This window comes from Abramis brama (assembly GCF_963993115.1).
Source record: "Abramis brama genome assembly, chromosome: 15".
In the NCBI taxonomy this organism is placed as follows: Eukaryota; Metazoa; Chordata; class Actinopteri; order Cypriniformes; family Leuciscidae; genus Abramis; species Abramis brama.
The window spans coordinates 1,363,074-1,369,771 of record NC_139977.1 but is presented as its reverse complement, the minus strand read 5'-3'; positions in this window follow the sequence as shown (position 1 = coordinate 1,369,771).

Sequence of the window (6,698 nt, the reverse complement as noted above, 5' to 3'; positions counted from 1 at the left end):
AACTTACACTTACTTACTTAACGCGAGAGGAAAAAATGACGTTTTAGTCGCATAACATCGGTTAACGGAAACGGCGTCACTTCGCAATAGTTTTTTGTCGATATTTAGAAAAAATCGCAAAAGTTTTGCGCAAATCTTTAATGGAAACGCGCCTACTGGCACAGAGCCAGCAATTTGTGGATTTAGGATGGAGAAACAAAAGCGCAAGGGCAAGGGAGGTGCGGAGAAGTTGCGGGCCAAAAAAAAAAAAATCTAGAGGTTGATGCCTCAACGTGCAAAAATAACCGACATGTTTAGTGTTGTAGCTTCAGTTTCCAAGCCTACAGTACCTGACGACATTTTGCAAAAACAGGTGAACATAGCACATGGAGGAGAGGTGACTAGCCATGGCGGCGCCGGCGGCACCAGGCAGAGGAGCAGGGGTCTGACAGGGACGTCAAGGAGGGACAGAGTGAGCAGGAGAGTGTAATTGAAACGGTAAGCATGGTAGCTACATGATTAACAAGGAGGGAGTGTTAATCATGGCGGGTGCAGGAGGATAGTGTGTGTGGGCCTGGCTGGGCCACGACGAAGATGATGATGATTTACCTAAATTAATGAATATTATAATAAAACATAATCGTTGTCACTATTATAGGCCCGTCCTGAGCCTGCCATGATGCAGGTGTTTTTAAATCACCACCCCAAACAGGATGCTAAAAACCCTGTGGTGAAGAAGGTGTTCACCAGTAGAGATGGCAAAAGCAGAAAGTAGAAAGTGATGCTCACTGATGCATATCCCCTGCTTGGACTTGCGTACAAGTTTTTGCTGACACTTTCAATAACCCAGGTGGCCTGCGAATGATCATTTTCAACCCTAAAATATATCAAAAGCCGACTGAGGAGCAGTCTGTCTGCCAGCAAATTGGAAGCCTTCATGTTGATGGATCATTTGGAAAGCCTCAAGACAGTTTGTACATTGATGTGTTGTCCATGCTCACAGGAACTGAAGACTGTGAAAGGAAATGTACGCACCAAAGCCAGAGGATACAAAGAGGGCCTACTCAGGTATGAGACAATACTGACAGCTCAATTATTCCTTAGGATATTTGAGCATACATCACCATTGTCAAAGTACCTGCAGACGGAAGGGATGGACATCCTCTCTGTCCATAGGATGGTCATGTCAACACAAGATGCCCTAAAAAAGATGGCGAGAGATTTCCAGGCTGTCAGGGCTGCTGCTGATGACTTTGTGAAATGGGCAAATGAAAAACTTGAGCAGCAAGATGAGGAGACCGACATGGAAGTGGAGGCTGCACTGCCACAGAAAAGAAGAAAGAAGAAGAAAGCCATGCCGGGTGAGATGTCTCAGGATGACACCATAATTGATGCTGAGTGTGACGAGTCTCTGGTTGTTCCTGCTGTTGTCGACCGGTGGGTCTGGCTGGGAGACTCATCAGGAGAATGAGGTACACCTGTATATAAGCTTAGGCTTCGAGAATGTTGAGTGTGCTTCGGAGAGCTCCAGAGCTGAGAGACGTTGTGAGACTTGTTTGCTCCCGTTTGTTTTGTGTTTGGTTTCTGTTTTGTTTGTTTATGTTCTCCTTTGTATTAACTTTGAGTTTGGTTCTGTCTGACACTTTAACATCGTTTGTCAAACAGAAATTGTTAGTTATTTTGTAATTGATTTCTCGTTTTACATATTTTCTTACTTATGTTAATAAATACTTGTTGCAACCTTACCAACCTTTACTAAGTCCTCCACTTATCTGTCACGGCTTTGAGGCGGTCGTGACATGAGAGAGCCTACGAGGTAAAGGTTCATAACCAAATTGTTGATACAACTATTGAGGTCATCCACCAAAGATTTCTGACTCATGGCACTCTTTATGCAGATTTGTCATTTCTGGATCCCAAAAACTTCTCCCTGATCCGAAACCATGCTCTCCCTAAATCTGCACTTGAAGACCTCAGCAAGTGCCTGGTTAAATTTGATAGCAGGGCAACAGTTGACATCCTGCAGTATGAGCTGAAAAGCTTAGCGGGACAGTGGGACAAGCTGAAAGAGTCACCACTGGATGAATATGTGACCAGGACAGTGGAGGATGGACCTGATGGAAAGGAAGAGGACATGGAAATCATCAACAAAAGCTGTGCCTCCTGCAAAGACTGCCCACTGTGCTGCTATCAGATTCTCCAGAGACTCAACATGCTCACTGATGCATATCCCCTGCTTGGACTTGCGTACAAGTTTTTCCTGACACTTTCAATAACCCAGGTGGCCTGCGAACGATCATTTTCAACCCTAAAATATATCAAAAGCCGACTGAGGAGCAGCCTGTCTACAAGCAAATTGGAAGCCTTCATGTTGATGGCCACTGAAAAGGCGATCCTTGTGGCTTTGGACACCGACACTGTAATAGACAGAGTTGCAGAGAAGAGCAAGCTACTGAGGAAACTGCTGCTATTGTAAGGTGAGATGAGATTATTGATATTATTATAAAAATATTCATAATATTGTAGACTGAAAATGTGATGCATTATTCCCTTTACACTCTCTCTCTCTCTCTCTCTCTCTCTCTCTCTCTCTCTCTCTCTCTCTCTCTCTCTCTCTCTCTCTCTCTCTCTCTCAGGATGCCCTCACTTTGTGTAGGCCCTGCTCCACTGCCACCTTTGATCACCAGGGAGTCAGTCAAGAGAGAGTGAGTACACTGGTCCACTTGCACTGGTACACTGGTCCATGGCACTTAGTTCTCAGCTTTGTAGGGGTTTTTGGGAATGGAACAGTAGATATGCATATCTACAGGGACCGCAAGGATGGTGTACTGGTTGGTTGTGTCCGACTGATTGTGGTGGGCCGGTCTGAGCAAAAATGCCAGGGCCCTTTTTTTGTCCCAGTCCAGCCCTGGTTAGTAATGTTAAACTGGCGGTTATGGTAAGGGACGGGACATTTCCCAAACACACTCGAAGCGCTCGACCAATCACAACACACTGCTCCAGCCGACCAATCAGAGCACAGTGTGCTTTTCAGAAGGAGGGGCTTCACAGAGACAGGAACTAAACAGAGCGTTACTGACAGACTGGGAAGAGAGGTGTAGCGGCAGGACCAATCAGACACACAATTATTTATTATAATTAATGAATAATCCAGCGAACCCCGCAAGACCAGATAGGGGAAGCTGGACGAATGCAACAGCACAGAAAAGACACATAAGGCCCATAAAATGGGCTTCTCTCCATTAATTCATAGAAAACCTTTCTGTGAATGAACATGCACATCCCCAGGACATTGTGTGTATTGTTACTGTTTTGCATATTGTCTTTTTTGTATTGTATCCTGTTGTATGCATGCCTTATGTTAGAACTGATAATGTAACCTTACACATACATATGTACAGAATTTCCAGGCAGTTTATTTAGCTTGCTTTAAAATAATTTTCTCTCTTTGTATTGCAGTCTTTTTCTGCATGCATTGATTTGCTTCTCAGTTTCATGAAACCTCTGTCATGCAAATTCAGATCAGAACTGTTGGTTTTAAAATAATAAATGTAAACGATGTTGCTGTCTGGGATGTGTAATGAACACCTAAACTTAAGGTATCTAAACCACATGTAATTTCAGTCATCTTCTAAAATAACAGGTATTCAGGGTTGAAGAGATGTAGCCCCTTGTTAAATGCATCAATAACTTCAATATCCAATATGTTTCAATATATTTAATGAATTGTATATATTAATTTCCCTTTGAAACTATACATTTACACATTGTAAAGTGTGCACAGTTATTAAGCACTTTATGAATTTAGCTGAACATTATTTTTTTTCTTTATTATTACCTCAACAGCTCTTGGAATCATAAGGGTTTATTGAGACCTGCGGACTGACAGTCCCACCTACTGGCCGGAGCCGGTACTGAGGGCTTTGAAACTGTGTAAAGTCTCCCTGTAGTCCAGGGGTGCCCAACCCTGCTCCTGCCGATCTACTGTCCTGCACAGTTCATCTCCAACCCTAATCAAACACACCTGAAGCAACCAATTAAGGTCTTCAGGATCACTTGAAAATGAAAGGCAGGTGTGTTTGATTAGGGTTGGAGATAAACCGTGCATAGGGTGACCACCTCCAGTCAGACAAAATGTGGGACAAGTAGCATGGTAAAGTGGGACAATGTGGGACAGACGTAATAACTTTAAACTTAAGATATATTGTCACATCTAATTTACCAAGAAACATTTTTTAAACCCACCGACTAAAAGATTAAGACACTACCTGACCCAAAATATCACCCAAAGTTTCTACAGCTTAAGGCATAGGCCTAGGCCTATAAAAGACAAAACACTAATTTTGCAACATCTCGTCTTTATTGGGACTATCAAATTAGTCAACTGTCCAAAGGACCAGGCATTACGAAACTAAAAAAAATGCTCTCAGTGAATCAAGTTCACCTTAAAATACAAGACACAAAAAAATATTAGGCCTAGCCTATTTAAGTCCAACAAAATACAAGGCCTAGCCTATACAGTGCAAAATATTTAGGGCTTGCCTATAGAAAGTGTAACTATTTCAGTGCAAATAAGGTAAACCAAAATCTTTTTTTATAAGAATGGATATATGGGATAAAAAAAGAAAAAATTCTCCCATCAAGCAGACACATATTTTGCCTATGTGTCAACACAATCCAGATGGTAGCAGGCCAACAGCATTCCCCAGCACCATGGATAGCACTTTTCTGAAACACATGGGTAGCAGCAAACCAACCAAATAAAAACCAACATAGTGTAGCAAATATATATTCTAAATTTTACACAATGAATGTTCATTTTTACCTTAATTGTTCTTCTTCTTGAATTTATACTTTTTGTCTGTCCGTACTGCATCCAGGAGAGTTTTCTCTTTCAATGCATAGCTGTAGAACTCTGTGCAGCTATATCCAAAGTTGCTCTTGACTTGAATCTCACTCTTGATAAGATCCACAGAGCACCGGTTTCGTTGGTCAGTCCATGCTGCAGTCATCAGTGAAAACACTCTTTCCACATGTGCATTTGTCACAGGGATGCTAAAGAGAAAGGATCCAAGTGCAGTCAAATTTGGCGTGTTTGTGCCTTGGAGCAAAATTGACCACTTCTCCACAACAGGAACTGTTCTCTTTACAACCTCCTGCTGGCGTGGCAAAATCACACAGTATTCTTCATAGAGTTCGTCCATGTTTAGTTTATCTCTCATCTGGAGGATCTCCACCACATCACAGAGATGAGAGAACGTGAATTCACTCTTAAGTCCTAACAATGCTACATGCTTGTGAAAGTTGCTGTCTGAGAAGTCATACCATTTGTCAAGGTAGCTGAGTGAAGTACTGTAGAAATTAGAGAAGTCCTGCTTGATTGCTGTTGCTTCACAGTCTGGAAACTTTTGGAGAAGTGCACTGGTTTCAACTCCAAAAAAGGAGTCTGCCTGCCGCTGCTGGAGCTTTCTCTGAAGAGTGGAGAGAATGTCATATAACTCACAGACAGTTATATTGTCTCCCTCCAACAGCAGTATAACATCATGGAATGTCTTCAGTGCATTATGGAGGAAGGACAGATAGGCCTGTAACTGAAGAGGGAGCCCATCACCGTGTTGAACCTTTTTAAAAAGCTTCCATAGCACCTTTGGACAGTGTTCCTCTCCTAATGACAGAAAGTAGGCCTTCACTGCAGGCCAGCTGACATGAAGCCTTGAGACAGCAGGCCATATACTTAGCCATCTTGTAGGTACATGCCTCAGTACAGCATGATAGTCTTGATCCACAAATTCAAACAGTGATTTCAGTTCTTCAGTGCGCTTTGCAGATGATGAGAAGTGACTGTAAATCTTGTTAATTGTACATTCGATGTCTATGTCTAGTTTGTCTCCAGCATATTTCGCACAATTATGCACGACATGAGCCATACAATTAGCCTTGATAATGCCAGCATTATCTGCCTTCAGCTTCTGATAAACAGATTTGAACTTTCCATAATTCACACTTGCGTTATCAGCAGTGTAAGCAGAGATCATCTCTAGTCTTAGGCCATTCTCTTTCAGTTTGTTAGTAATCTGATGGTGAATTGACTCTGACGTCTCTGCGCTATCCTCGTAAAAATCAACAACTCTATTCTTTAACCCAAGCTCTGGGGTCCAGTATCTCACTGCCAGGGGGAAAAGCTTGGTGCTGCCATGGTTAGAAGCATCTGATGCCACTGAAAAAAACGGTGTGTGCGTTCCACCCGCAAGCATAGGTGATGTCAGTTCTTGAATACATTTTTCCACTGAGACCGGAGCAAGGACATCTATAGATGTCTATACAATAGATGTTGCTTTGGTGCGGCCACACGACATTTTTTTAGCTATTTCAGAATCTGGAGAAATTACTGGGCTAACTTGTTACTGCAGTCGGTAGAGCGATATGAATGTGTGTGATGTACGGCATGATAAATGCTCGTCACTTCTGCTGCCGAAACTTTGTCAGCCTGTGGGTCATTTGGTTTTTTGAAAAAACGATTGCACTGATTTGCATGTTTCTTGATGATGTGCTTTTTTTCTGTGGTACTCACATGCACCATGTCGCTTCACATCATATTCTCCACCATGTCCCACAGAAAAACTGCTTTTGCATAAAATGCAAAAAGCTCTCTCTGCTTCACCATCTACAGGTCTTAACCAAGAGTATGTTGCGGTCCATACGATATTAAAAGTGCATCT